Source organism: Urocampus carinirostris, chromosome 14 (assembly GCF_059441175.1).
Source record: "Urocampus carinirostris isolate Australia breed hairy pipefish chromosome 14, RoL_Ucar_1.0, whole genome shotgun sequence".
In the NCBI taxonomy this organism is placed as follows: Eukaryota; Metazoa; Chordata; class Actinopteri; order Syngnathiformes; family Syngnathidae; genus Urocampus; species Urocampus carinirostris.
Window position 1 is genome coordinate 4,224,901 of NC_142362.1, and position 15,940 is coordinate 4,240,840.

At 38.4% G+C, this 15,940-nt stretch overlaps 1 non-coding gene across 1 annotated transcript; it reads right to left on the reverse strand.

The window, feature by feature from the left end:
- Positions 1-1,164: 1,164 nt before the first annotated feature.
- On the reverse strand, positions 1,165-1,236 carry trnaw-cca (transfer RNA tryptophan (anticodon CCA)). Its single transcript has one exon. It is a non-coding gene; the product is annotated as a tRNA-Trp (tRNA).
- Positions 1,237-15,940: the final 14,704 nt, after the last annotated feature.

The window sequence follows — 15,940 nt, forward strand, 5'->3', positions numbered from 1 at the left end:
TCTTTCTCTCTATATCTCACTATATATCTCTCGCTCTCTCTCTATCTCTCTATATATCTCTCTCTCTATCTCTCTCTCTCTATCTATATATATATATCTTTCTCTCTCTCTCTCACTATATATATCTTTCTCTCTCTCTCTTTCACCATATATATATATTTCTATTTCTCTCTCTCACTATATATATATATATCTTTCTCTCTCTCTTTCACTATATATATATTTCTATCTCTCTCTCTCACTATATGTATCTTTCTATCTCAATCTCTCTCTCCCACTATTTATATCTTTCTCTCTATATCTATCTAACTCTCTCTCACTATATATATCTTTATATCTCTCTCTCTCTCACTACATATATATTTCTCTTTCTCTCTCTCTCTCTCTATATATATATATATATATATATATATATATATATATCTATCTTTCTCTCTCTCTCTCTCTCTCACTTTATATATATCTTTCGCTCTCTCTCTCTCTCTCTCACTATATATATATTTCTATCTCTCTTTCTCACTATATATATCTTTCTATCTCTCTTTCTCACTATATATATCTTTCTATCTCATTCTGTCTCTCTCTCTCTATATATATATATATATATCTTTCTCTCTATCTCACTATATATATTTTTCTCTCTCTCTCACTATATATATTTTTCTCTCTCTCTCTCTCACTATATATATAGCTTTCTCTATCTCTCACTATATATATCTTTCTCTCTATCCCTCTCACTATATATATATCTTTCTCTCTCTCTCCCTCACTATATATATCTTTCTCTCTATCTCACTCTCTCACTATTTATATATTTCTCTCTCACTATATATATCTTTCTCTCTATCTATATATATATCTTTCTCTATATATATCTTTCTCTCTCTATATATATCTTTCTCTCTATCTCTCTCTCTCACTATACCGTATATATCTTTCTCTCTCTCTCTCTCTCTCTCTCTCTATATATATATATATATATATATATATATTTCTATCTCTCTCTCTCTCTCTCTCTCTCTATATATATATATATAGCTCTATCTATCTCTTTCTCTCTCTCTCATAAATACGCCGTGCTGCCTACGTCGTATTAATTCCACATTTTGTAAAAATTAGATTTGGAATGTGACGTCATGAATGTGCGTTGTAAATAACAAAATATGACCCCGACGTGATTTGAACACGCAACCTTCTGATCTGGAGTCAGACGCGCTACCGTTGCGCCACGAAGTCTTGTACTGAAAGCCGAAAGATATTTGTGCATCTCTGGACCTAGGCGGCATGAATAAGGCTTTTCTTTAATTTTTATTTTTAAAAATGACAAATTAAGAAACATGTGAAAGGCAACTTAGCCAAATTTCTTTCATGTCACGTGATTTCATTTTACCCAACGGCGACAGCTATTAAACCCCAACCTAATAACACAAAGATGACTAAAAAATAACTCCAAAATGCAGGTTTTAGGTCATATATCTATAACATTTTTAAATGACTTATTTACTAAAACGGAGACGATGCTAAAAGTAGTAAAAAAATGCAAGGGTTTGGTTAAATTGTAAACAATGTCCGCTAGATGGCGGCTTCAATACACTGAGAAGTAATATCGTTAAATCAAAATATGGTGACACCTTAGTACTCACACAACTTTGTGTTCGAATAAATTAGTATTTAACAAAAAAATCGAGTATATTTTGCTTTGGAATTCGATTGAAACTTCGGAAAATGTACAAAAAGTGGCCGAGTGAGATGGGCGGCCATCTTGGATACACGGGTAGCATTAGCATCGTTTTGAGAAAGTTAGTAATACAACACTTTTTGAGAATTTATGGCGTTTTATTGTTCGATATAAACGAGTTCCAATAAAGTTAGTCCTAAGGAGGAGGAAAAGAGCAAAAACCATCGAGTCGAAGAATATTGCCAAACATGAGAATGGGGTAGTGTCTGACATCCAACTTCTGGTTAAAGGTACAGTAAATTGTTTAAATTTGATCTATATGTTTATATTTGTTGTGTTTAATCATTCTTATAAACCTGTTTAGGTACAACTTTAATTCATATTTTGGGTATATCTGGTTGTTAAGGTACCTTAAATTCCGGACTCCAGAGAGCACCTGATTAAAAGCCGCATGTGCAAATTTAAGGAAGAAACTGAACTTTGTTTTTGTACACCGGATTTTACGCCGCAGGCCTAAAAAGCCCTACAAATGAACTCATTCGCATTAAGTCTTATTTTTAAAAACAAAACATCTGGGAAAGGTCTAGTACACAGTGGTACAAACAAAAATGTGTGCCGCGAATAAGACAATTGTTTCTTTCTAACAAGTACTGATGGCTGAATAATTATTTTAGTGTGGATTTTAAGGTTCTAATATTCATTGGACTGAAATCGGACACTTGTCTAAACCCTTACAGTTGGAGCATATTCAAAAGGCGGTGAAATTTGATGAGCCAGGCGACGAAGATAGTCCACATAATTAATTTATCTAGCCTAATCAAAGAGTTGATCAGATTGGGTCTTTCTGCCATGCCAAATTGCAATCGTGTAGGAGAAGACAAGAAGTGCTCCAAAGTTTGCCAATTTTATAACACATGGCGATGAAATGTACACACCCCATGACCAAGCTTCTGCCGATTGATCCACGCTGTTGCCGATGCAGACTTCCAAGTCCTTTGAAAAATGGGAGGAGGGGTGAGAGGTCATCGCCCTCTGTACAGAATGGGGCAAGACACACACTCCTACCGACCCAGGCGAGGTGATAAGTCATTGTTATCTGCACAGAATGGACCAAAGAAAACGCATTCCAACGCAAAGCGTGGTTTACGACACCCTACTGCCAGAGTTCGCACTCAAAGGCTGAAGTCCAACTTAGGACAAGTATTTTTGATTATAAAACAGCGTATAAAATAGTATAAAACTTCAGGATGCATGAGACATTATATAGCTTATCCAGATCCGTTTAGAAATACCAAAAGCAATGCTGGAGATTTTAACCACATCATGCTCCCAGTATTTTGGTTACTCCTTTATTTTAAACCAGCGAGATTCTAATATTAGACTCGTCGCAATTTGCAGTACAAAAATAGATTGAAAGCGTATGAAAAATCAATACAAAACTCTCTACGCTATATAGAAACAAATGTATAGGTCCATTATTTAGGTACTACTGACAACACTAAAGATCTTGTATGATAGATGCATTTTGTAGATAGGATGCAAACGATTCAGATACTGTATTGTGTCCTGTAAGAAAGATGTAAAGGTTTTGAGTTTTTCCTTTCCCTCATGTAGTTTTTAGATCAAAGGATGGTGTCATTGTAGTCTGTGCAGCCCTTTGAAATGAAAGATGACATCGGGATCATTACAGGGTGTCATCAAATGCTCACGTTTCAGGACAAAGCAGATCCCGATTCCCCTTCCCCTGTCCTTCCCCTTCCCCTCCAGTGACGGGCGTGTTACTGCAAAAAAGCATTTAGTTTTTCTGCTGGAAACAAATCAAGGACGAAATTGGGGCATGATCCAAAGTAAGGGCGGAGAAAGAGTTAATGGAAAGAAAATCAATTAAAGAAAAAAAAAAAAAAAAAAAAAAAAACACACATGTATCCATTTATTGAAATTCTTGAGTCTTATTGTGTGTGTGATTATGTTGAATCAAATAATAAGATTTAAAAAATAAATAAAAATTATTTCTCGTGTGACACCAAGATGTGAATCATATTACATATAATACCGTGTATCATAATCTGCATGATATGATTATTGTGAAAATCTTTGAACTGTGAAGGGAAGAGGTCCAAGATGGCCTTTACCGTCAGCCCTATTTTCCATCTGTTTTGCCGATTGTATATCTGACGATCAAACTAACGTAGGTGAGACACTCCATACCCATTTTGTCTTTTTTTTGTATCAGTTTCTTGAAAGTGTCACAATAAAAACGTCTTTTTCTAAAAGGATGCATTTGAAGCAGAGTTTTCATTTCAATGCTTTTTTTGTGTGCATTTTTCATATCTTTCTATCTATCTACCCTGGTCATATCCCTTGAGAGGGGTGACTGACAGCAAGACAAACATATCCAAAAACAAAGAAAATAAAAAAGGGAAAAAGTAGCAAAAACACACACAATTTTTTTGGACCATGGCCAACCCAAATGGCCAAACACCCAAACAAGTTAAGCACCTCGCCACCTAAGTCAGTCATGCATTCTTCCCTCCTGATGAAACGGGACACAAGAAAGCGGCCATGTCACTCGGGTCAGGGAGACACAACACACTCTTCTGTTCAACAGCAGGACCTGACAGTTTTCACTGGTTTACCACTGCCGTATCATAGAACCCATCCAAACATCCTACTATCCTTTCACCATACCTTTCCACTCATTCCTATCACCAACACGAGATTTAGCTTCCACTTTCGACCTCTTTCTTGCAGCGCACTCATAACACCATCCATCCATGTCAATGGCGGCCTTCCTCTTGGTCTCCTTCCATTGACTCCTGCTCTGTAGATCCTCTTCAACATTCGCTCCTCATCCATCCTCTCCATGTTTCCAAACCAACCGAGTACTCTCTTATCCACACGCTTGCTCCGTTCCGCTACTACTCCAGTTCTGTCTCTCACAATTTCATTTCTCAATCTATCCAATCTTGTCACGCCTAACATACTCCTCAAACACTTCATCTCGAAAACATTGAATTTCCTTCTTAAATCTGCATTCAGGCTCCAAGTCTCTGCACCATACAACACAGTCGGCACAATAATAATAATAATAATAATTTCCTTGTACTGTCATTCTGTGTAACAATGTACACAGAACGAAATGTCGATTGCACCTGACCCGTTGTAGCGAGCCGATGCAGCCGCAGCCAACAGAGGGCGCCGCCGACCACTTTTTAAGTCTTAGGAGTGACTCGGCCGGGGCGCGAACCACCGACCTCCCAGTCTCAACAATCACACTTTCATACAGTCCCCTCTTAACATCCATACTTATGTTACTCAACTCTGCAACTCTGAGTTAAATTATCGATAATATTTTCAACTCCCCACTCTGAGTTAAATAAATCCAAATTTTTTTAAATTACCCTTAACTCTGAGTTTAATGAACCTTGCAAATATCACTCATATTCTTATTTCTTCTGTGCTGAGTAAAACTAAACCTCAATATGAGTTAAATTGAACTTGCAGATATAAAAAAATATTCATATTTTTATCTCGTAGATCAGAGTTAAACTAACCTGAACTCCGAGTAAAATGAACCTTGCAAATATCACTCATATTCTTATTTCTTCTGTGCAGAGTAAAACTAAACCTCTATATGAATTAAATTGAGTTTGCAGATATAAGCAAACATTCATATTTTTAACTCCTAGTTCAGAGTTAAACTAACCTGAACTTCGGGTAACATGAACCTTGCAAATATCACTCATATTTTTAACCTCTTCTGTGCTGAGTAAAACTAAACCTCGATATGAGTTAAATTGAGCTTGCAGAAATAAGCAAATATTCATATTTTTTAACTCCTAGCTCAGAGTTAAACTAACCTGAACTCTGGATAAAATGACTCTCAAGTTGAGTTAAATGAACTTTGCAGGTGTAAACAAATATCACTCATATTTGGATTAAACGAACCCTAACTCTGAGTTAAATGAACCCGAATCCTGAGGTAGATGAACCCTAATTCTGAGATAAATACACCCCTTGGGCTTGAATGTTAGAAATAGCAAAAAAATGTCCGAAAAGTGAGTTTTCTGCAACCGGGCTCGGGTCCAGCTCTCAGCGGGGATGGGAAGTGTCTCTCTGTGGGCGGAAGTCAAATCTGAAAGAGGTCACGCCGTCACTTCAAATCCTCTCATTAGAAAGCTAGCATAATACGGCTGAGTCAGCGAAACCCAAGCATCTGTGCCATCGGATGCCTTCTATCGCATGTACGTGCCGTGGTTTTACTCGCGCCACGTGCGTTATCGGTTTACAGTGTTGAAGACCTACACATTCTCAGCTGCTGAGGCCGAGCGCTTCGAGGCGTTTGGAAATCAGGAATAAAAACACATTTAAACTTATGATAGTTTGAAATAATGACGATCTAATAATCACATTTTTCAACCTGCGACGCACTGAGACCAAGAATAACGAAACGTGAAGTTATGAGAAGTTACAGCAGGGGTCGGGAACATTTTTGAGCCAAATAGCCTAAAAAAAGCAAAAATATTTTGACTCTTTGAGACACACCATATACAGTGGCTTGCGAAACTATTTGGCCCCCTTAAACCTTTTGCCAAATTTCAGACATCAAGATAGAAAATTAATTTCTTGTGAAGAATCAACAATAAGTGGGACACCATCATGAAGTGGAACACACTTTATTGGATATTTTAAACATTTTTTAACAAATAAAAAAGGAAAAAGTGGGTGTGCAAAATGATTCAGCCCCTTTACTTTCAGTGCAGCAAACTCTGTCCAGAAGTTCAGCAAGGATCTCTGAATGATTCAATGTTGATCTAAATGACTAACGATGATAAATGGAATCCACCTGTTGGTAATCAAGCCTCTGTATAAATGCACCTGCATGGTGATAGTCTCAGAGGTCTGTTTAAAGCGCAGAGAGCATCACGAAGAACGAGGAACACACCAGGCAGGTCCGAAGTACTGTTGTGGAGAAGTTTAAAGCTGGATTTGGATACAAAACAATTTCCCAAGCTTTAAACATCTCAAGGAGCACCGTGAAAGCAATAATATTGAAATGGAAGGAGCATCAGACCACTGCAAATCGACCAAGATTGGGCCGTCTCCCTAAACTTTCAGCCCATTCGAGGAGAAAACTGATCAGAGATGCACCCAAGAGGCCCATGATCACTCTGGATGAACTGCAGAGATCTACAGTTGAGGTGGGAGAATCTGTCCGTATACTGCACAATTTTTTTCATGGAAGAGTGGCAAGAAGGAAGCCCTTTTTTAAAGATATCCATAAAATGTGTCGTTTAAAGTTTGCCACAAGCCACCTGGGGGACGCACCAAACATGTGGAAGAAGGTGCTCTGGTCAGATGAGACCCACAACACACCATCCCCACAGTCAAACATGGTGGTGGCAGCATCATGGTTTGGGTATGCTTTTCTTCAGCAGGGACAGGGAAGATGGTTAAAGTTGATGGAAAGATGGATGGAGCCAAATACAGGACCATTCTGGAAGAAAACCTGACGGAGTCCGCAAAAGACCCGAGACTGGGACGGAGATTTGTCTTCCAACAAGACAATGATCCATAACATAAAGCAAAAGCTACAAAGGAATGGTTCACCAAAAACAGAGCAAGGTGTAAGAATGGCCAAGTCAAAGTCCAGACCTCAATCCAATTGAGAATCTGTGGAAAGAACTGAAAACTGCTGTTCACAAACGCTTTCCATCCCACCTCACTGAGGTTGAGCTGTTTTGCAAGGAGGAATGGGCCAAAATATCAGTTTCTCGATGCGCAAAACTGATAGATATATATCCAAAGCGACATGCAGCCGTATTCGCAGCAAAAGGTGGCGCTACTCAATGAGGCTGAATCATTTTGCACACCCACTTTTTTGTTTTTTTATTTGTTAAAAAAGTTTAAAATATCCTATAGTGTGTTCCACTTCATGATTTTGTCCCACTTATTGTTGATGCTTCACAAGAAATAACAGTTTTATATCTTGATGTTTGAAGTCTGAAATGTGGCTAATGGTCACAAATTTTAAGGGGGCCATATAGTTTCGCAAGCCATTGTATTTGAAGACAAAATTCAACAAATATGCGAAACCCGCTCTCCAGACAAAAGCCAATTCTTCAGCACATTTTATTTCACTGTGTAATATTTGGATTAAATCTATGACATATTAATGCCAGAGCCTGTGTCCCATTTCAATAAACCACTTAAAATTGGTCTCTCTCCTGCAGTTACTTAAAAGTATTGAGGTCTCATTTTGACTGCAATTTACGTCCTGAATGGTTTTGAAACAAGGTGCAAGCAAAGTTCTTCAGTAAAAATGTCATTAAATACTGCAAACAAGGATGCCAACGGATATACTGTATTTTCCGCACTATAGGGCGCACCGGGTTATAGGACGCACCCCCAAAAAATAGTTTTTGGTCCTATATCTTCCATACATGAGGCGCACCGGATTATAAGGCGCTACAATGGGAACGTGGACAAAACAGTCAGATAGTTGAGTCAAACTTATTACCCCCTTAACATTCCAAAAGCTTGCAAAGAAGCAAATACGTGTCTCAGACATACACAGAAACCGTGTCCGTACGATGTCACTCAAACGCATCGTTCCAAATATCATTCGGAAGGTTAAAGTCAATGAAATGATCTGCATTTCTATAGCGCTTTTCAAGTCAATGACTTCCCAAAGCGCTTTACATTGTGCTTCACATTTCCCAATAGCGGCCGTGATCTGTGCAGCCATATAAGGCGCTAACCTGCTTATTGGGGGTATTGGGGGTTCAGTGTCTTACCAAAGGACACTTCGACATGTAACACAGACGAGCCGGGATTCGAACTGGGATCCCTTGATCCTAAAACGATCGCTTTACCTCCTGAGCTACTGCCGCCCCAAAATAAATACATTGAATTCTTGGGATTCAAGAAATGCCAACCATTCCTTAGTTTCTATTTTCTTTTTCGCTCGCCACTTTACTGTGCATATGACAGTAAACACTTGGAATTGAGTTTAATTTAAAAAAAGACCCATCACAGAAACATCGAGATCACTCTGAAACAAGATCCTGGGAAAATATATAGCCGGAGTAGCTCACCGAAGTCGTTGTGTTCAATAATAATGTGCAACCATAGTCCTCTTATATCCGTGCATCCATTCAATATGGTTGGTGTAAAGTGTAAAGAAAAGGCGAGCCTTTTCTTTCCTAATGAAAGATGAATAGGAAAGCTTGATGCAGTTGAGAAAATGGTCGGAACGCTTTTTTCAGAAACTTTTTACCACGGAGGAGGACCTCTTGAAGCGCATCTTCTGAAAGTAAGTTAAACTCAACTTTATCTTTATAGAGCACATTATTTTATGAAATGTTTATTTTTTGAGTGCAAAACAATACAGGTTACGTATACAAGCCTTAAACGCACTTCTATAAACCTTAAACATAAAAAGTATAGCACTGAAGCACCTTACAAACAAATTCAACTTACAAACGATTGTCCGGAATCTATCTCGTTCGTAAGTAGGGCAGCGTCTGTATAATTAAGAATGAAGGCAGTGTTCATTTTAGCTGTGAAAAGTGATGGGTCCCGGGGACTCGCATGCTCAAAAATCTATGGGTCCCAACAGAGATCTATGGCTCCCCAAAATTTTGTGTTAAAAATTGTAAATCGGCGACAAATATATAATAAAAATCGATATATTCATTCAGTTTGAATCATCACACTTAATTGGTAATACAAAGCAGTTATCACTTTAGATTTTTCAGTTCACAAAAATATTGTACATTATACAAAATATTATTGCTGAAATATTAGTCTATATATTCATGCAGTTTTAATCACTTCAGATTTTTCAGTTCATATATTCTTCGTGGTTTTCTGTCCCGCCACAATTGTAATGCCTTCTCAAGGTCCAATTGCAGCAACGGAATTTCCATCGCTAATTTGTTGTTTTCATTGTCGTTGTGCCGATCCAATGTGCTTTTCTGAAAGTTCGTATTGCGAAATGATTTATGTAATTCAGTTTTTTTGTCACGCTGGGTGCACGCATCACAGAACATGTAGCCTCCATTATCATCCTCCTCATAGCGTAACCAGGAATATGATTGAGTCTATTTTGGCAGAAATGTCCTTTTCTTGGTAGCAGTATTCTTTTGTTTATCTTTCGTCGAATCGTTCGTTTCAAAACACATGTTTTCCTTGCCTTCGCGATCTTCCGAAGAATTTCTCCGCCGTTTTTTTCGTGCCAGAATTATTGCCGTTGTTACCACTTTCTGTATAATGTTTTGACTTATTACCGACACTGAAGAAATGACCAATTTTTTTGTTGATTTGCAACTAATACCAACTGTTTTTACGGAGGCATACTTCTCTTTCAATGGACCACCACCAAAACAATGACGTCATTTGAAACAACGAGATCTCGTTTGCCAAGATCGGCTCGAGACCAAAACAACAATGGCGGATCTGCCTGACGAAAAGTTCGGAGTGCGGTAAATCTTTGTTAAAAAAAAAAATAATCGGGTAATAATGACAATTTGGTGTCAAAAAAGTTGCGTCCCGGGGACGCACGTTGATTTGAGACGATGCGTCCCCAGCAAAAATGATGCGTCTAGGACGCAGGGATGCGGGCAAACCAGAACACTGATGAAGGCCAACTCTAATGGCAACAATTTGAGTTTTAGACCGGCACTCTTCTTCTGTCTCAAGAGAACAATGTTTAAGATGATGAAATAATTTGTTAAAACAATTGACAGGCAACACCAAAACACAAATTCTGTCGCTTCCCTTTGCTGCAATTTCGTTTCCCCTTATACCGTAAATTCCAGACTATAGAGCGCACCTGATTATAAGCCGCTCCCGCCACTTTTTAGATGTTTGGCCACTTTTGTACTTACACAAGCTTCACCCATGTATGAGCCGCGTGTGCCTGCATTGGAACTCGTGACACAATCACAAGTTTATCTCAGACCATCCTGACAATTCCACGATTGAAACTTCATAGATAGTGCACAGACCTGGAATCACAGTCAGCATCATAAATGGAAAATGATACCCGTAATTAAGGTATGATGCAGACTTGTAAAGTCTGGGTCCCGTCGAAAGTAATCCAAGGAAACAAAATGTATATTTCCAAAGTTAAGGGTGGGAAAAATATATATCCACTATTGTCTGCTGCGACAACAGACAGATCTACCAGTAACTCAGCTTTACTCTAATTCCCATCAGCCCGCGTTTGATCCGCCCCTTCTTTTTCATTCGTCCCTAGAACACATAACAGAATAAATCTCTAAAATAAATACAAAAATATACAGTTGCAAATACATATTATACATGGTTACACATATTTACGAAGAAAGACGGTACACCGAGAGAGTTTTCATAGCTTTAATAATAATAATATAACTTTCATCCCAAACCGTGCCTTTGAAAGGTACACGCTCGCAATGTATTAAATGTACCTGTTAAAAATAAAGCATTCCTTAAATGTGAAATTCACGGTAGATCATTCACTACTTCCTCCTCTTAACTATCGCCTTCAAAGGCGTCTACCTCAAAAATGTATACTTAAGCGTAGAGATTGCAGTCTTCCTCTGCGCATACATTCCACCGGTCTAAATCTTACCTCTTGTACTCGAGCGCCGCTGGTGGCTGTTAGAAAATTTACATAAATTGGCCGCTTCACTGAATAAGCCGCAGGGCTGAACATTTGGGAAAAAAATAGCGGCTTATAGTCCAGAATTTACGGTAATCTTACTTTCTGGGTCTTCCCCGAGCCAGGTTAAAGCGCCCCTGACCGTTTATGGTATTTGGTCCTCGCGGACTGATTCGAATGACATCTGTTTTAACGGCGTTCTCCGGAGGGAGGATCGCGTCCGCCAGTGACATTCCGGTTCCTGACAGGTGAGGAAGTGAACGCGAGAGAGCGAAGGATGTCGGGGGGCTCGGCCAGCGCTCCAAGACAGCTGGAGACTTTGTTATTGGACACGCTTCTTGTTGTGTAACGTTAACAGAACTGGAAGGGATGAAACCGGGAGCTGATGTTTGGGACCCTTGAGGGATCTTAAAGGAGATAACGTTGTATAAGACAGTTTACAGGGATCCGACAGCTGACGGCAAGTCAAATTCAAGATTTTTTCAAATGCCTTTTGAAATCAAGTTTAAGTCGACATGGGTCTAGATCAAGATGGCGGACCGCGGTCTTTGGGCTTACAGTCTGGTCACATCAGAATCTCGAGGCTGCGAGATTCTGTGGTTCTCGCCGTCCCTGTCATCCGGATGAGCACAACTGCCGTGAAGTCCACCGCCAAAGAAAAGGGACCTGGTTTTCTTTAGCTTCTGTGAGCAGTGTTCCCTCTAAGCTGCCCGCCTGCGCAATTGCCCACTGCTCGCACATTCTCAGCGCACAAGAAAATCGAGCCAGCGCACAAAAATGATGGGTTAAAAATTACTAATTAAGAAGCGACTTAAGTCAAAGTTACAGTGCATGAAGGTAATAATACACCGGGTCCCCTGACGTTGTGTCCTAAATGCGGTATTTTGATGTCAATGTCGAACAAAGTTAAAAAGTCAGTAGAGTTTGTCGAGAACCGGCTTCTTCGGCTCGGCTCACTAAAAGGAAACGGCTCTTTCGGGTACTAAACGGCTCTTCGGGTTGTTTTAGCTTCTTTAATCCCAACATGACCAAATATTATGTAAAATTATGCACAAAATGAGTTAAAGGAATAGGGGAATAGAACAAAAAAGAAAAAAAATACCAAAATGAAAAAGGAGTGAAAAGCTAAAAAAAAAAAAGAAACAAAAGGAAGAGAAAAAAAGAAGAAAATTTTTAGAAAAAAGCCAGAAAAAAAGAAAAGAAAGAAATGTAGGAAAAAAGTAAATAGAGAACAAAAAGAAAAAAGTAACAGCTCGGAAAAAATAAACAATGAGATTTTTTTTAAAGGAAAAGAAGAAAAAGTTTGTTCAAATAATTTCCAATTATATCAAGTGAATCTTGTTGCCAACAATGTACTTCCACTAAAAAATGTGATTAAGTACAGTTTTTACAACCGACTAAATAAGCCCCCAAAAATGTTAATATTATGCGACAAAATATATCAGGAAAAAAAAATGGATATCTTGTGAAAGAATTGTAAGAACAAACGACGTTTGTAGGCTGTACAACCTTTGCAATAGTACATGAGTCAATTCATTCAAAAGAGAAAAATAATTTTGCATAGCCGGAAACTCAGCAAAATGTAACGTGATGTCAAGTTTTGGACATGTTTGATGATGACTTAGTTGCCACACTTGGGATTGCTGTTGCTCACTGTTGTTTCAAGCGTTGCTCACCGACTATGTGTGAACGCTCAGACCCGTAAGGAAAATTAGAGGGAACATTGCCTGTGAGGCCATGTGCTCTTCCAAACACCGCCCCCCTGATGAACTCAAAATTTGATAACTTAAAGCTAAAGATAAAATATGTTTGAAGTATTGCTTCCTTTATGATAAATGGTAGACACAATATAAGATTGTTTCGCATTAATTCATGTGGGAAACCATGAGCACTGTCATATTAAATAAATAGAATTTAAAGCATTTTTTCTTTCCTATGGTCCAAAATAAACATCTCTGTCTGAAGTTGCTATGTGTATTGTGGGTAGAACTAAGCCAGCTATGTGCAAAGTCCGGCCCCAGGGCCAGTTACTTAATTTTCACTGGCCCACGGCCTCTGTCATAAAATAATACGTGACCCGCCAGTATTGTTGCCCACAGCATGAAAAAACAAAAACAAAAAAATCCTCGGATAATGGCAGTAAAAATTTAGCCCATTTCCGACATTGCAACTGTAATTAAAAAAAGGAGATTTGACTGTGAGGGCCACCGCTTACAGGACAATTGGAAATCGGAGTAATTTTTTCACGGAAATCCGAAACAACTGTGTCTGGCTTATTTGCTCGAGTGTTTTTAATGAATATAATGTCAAGAGACACTGCTACATAAAACTTCCTGACTACAAAAAGCTAACCGGAAACGAACGCTGTGAAAAGGTGAAGCAACTGGAAGCTGTTTTAACTGCAAATCAGCGCTTTTTCATGACACCTTGCGAGTCAAATGAAAATGCTACAAAGGCGAGCTACGAGGTCGCGACGCTGAAAAGGCTAAACTAAAAACCAGATCAGTTTTTATAGTTCCGTATTTGTCGTCACGCTATAATGCCCACCGCGAACCTAGTAAGGATAAGCGGTGCAGAAAATGGATGGATGGATATTTTAATGCCAATTAAGGAATCATTTTTAGAACAACTTTGAATACTTTTCAAGGATCTGTGGGAACCCCGGTTTAACTCGTTCCAATCAAACACTTTTTTAAAAGGTTTTGGTCCAAATATCCAGCCCCAACAACTTCAAATCGAGGAAATAAGGAACTGCAAAATTCTGGCAGGACATTTTTCACAGTGGGTATTGGTGTTCTTTGGATGTAGTCCATTACACTAGACCCCCGGGATACGACATGAATTCATTCTGAGGTCGTGATCGCAAAGTAAAATTGCAGTATGGCAACGGATAGAAACCGAAGGTAGTTAGCTCATGCGGTCCAAACTCCCTGCACCCCGCGTCAAAACATTTAAATAAAGAAATATTATATCATATTACCTATGTGTAATATACATGTAAAAGAAAAATGATATTTTATTTACCTTTGGTATGACTCTACTTGAGCTGGTCAGGTGGAGTAGCGGGTGGATGCAGAGGGAGGGGGTGGCAGATTTAAAATAAAACCTATTTTTAAAACTTGTACAAGGATTGCCATGGCCTTGGAACAGGGTTGGGGTGCTTTTTTACTAAAAGAGCCATGGAAACAAAATATCTAGGGTTTTTTTGTTGTTTAGTAAGAGCCACACCATATATTTTCCTAAAAAAATCAAGCAAAACCTCCGAACCTGAACTGTTTCACTGGCTAACATTTGATCAGTTTATAAAGTATATTGAATAATAATAATGTCACAGCCTGTGTCCTACTTCAAACAATATCCCAATTAAAATTTGTTTGATCATCCTTTTTGTTGTAAGTGATGATTTCAAAACAAGGTGCAAATAGAGTTATTTGGTAAAAATGTCACTAAATACTGCAAATGAGAAGGATACAAATTGACCTTCAACTATTTGATGTGGTTCCAGTTCTAACCTTGGCAATCAAGTGGTCATGTATTCTGAAGCATCTCATTGGCTAAGAGACACGGAAACATTTCTCAGGGTTCATACACCTTTATCATGGTCCAATCCAAGCACTTTTCAAGCACTTTCGATGCCAATTTTCAATTTTTTCCAGTACCTTCGAAGGAAAAAAAATCCATCACCAATCAAGAATATGTTTTTGTTGACTTATATGACTAAAATAATCTCGCTATTTTGAGCTGTTGCTATCTATGATCTTTTTGTTTCATAGTGTTGCTATAAACTGACATGAATTCTGCCATTCTGCTTCAACAGTGCACTTGCAGCCCGGCTAGGTCACACTTGTTTATAAACATGGAAAGGGATCTATAGGTGTTGGGTCTTATTGGGTACTTTGCAGCCGATCAGAAACCAGTGTCGAATAACTTTGTGCTTAACCAAAACCTCAGCCCCAAAAGAAAGATTCAAAAGAAGCTAACAAAATTGATGACGCTACAAAACGTACACGTACATTAAAAGCATCGTGGAAAGAGGAGTTCACGTGTGTTGTAGCAGACAAGGCAACGCAAACATTGCAAAAATAAAGATGAGTCAATACGATGTCATATACATACAATGAATATTATAAGTAGATTTATAATAAACTTAATTTTAAAGTGTTGTTCTTTTATATATTCTGATTATCAAACTTTAATACTTTGCAACAATGTTTTTTTTTTGCTATCATTCGTTTTATTGTTTCAAGTTGGGAAAAATGGGGCAGGCAACTTTATGGATGGGTAGCTGGCATCCCTGGTGTCTGGTAACTTTTTCTCATGAGTTTCAGACACTGATTAGTGTAAGATATGCACGATAACTGTTTTTTCTACCGATAAAATTGTCCATAAGAGACCAATAACTTTTCTTTATCCGCTTGCGATATTTAAAACTAAAATCCAATTATTTTAAAGATTCAAAAGAAGCTAACAAAATTGATGACGCAACAAAACGTAAACTTACGTTAAAAGCATCCTGGAAAGAGGAGTTCACGTGGCTTGTAGCAGATGAGGCAACGCAAACATTGCATGAATGAAGATGAGTCAATACAGCTACATACTGATGGCAGAGGGAA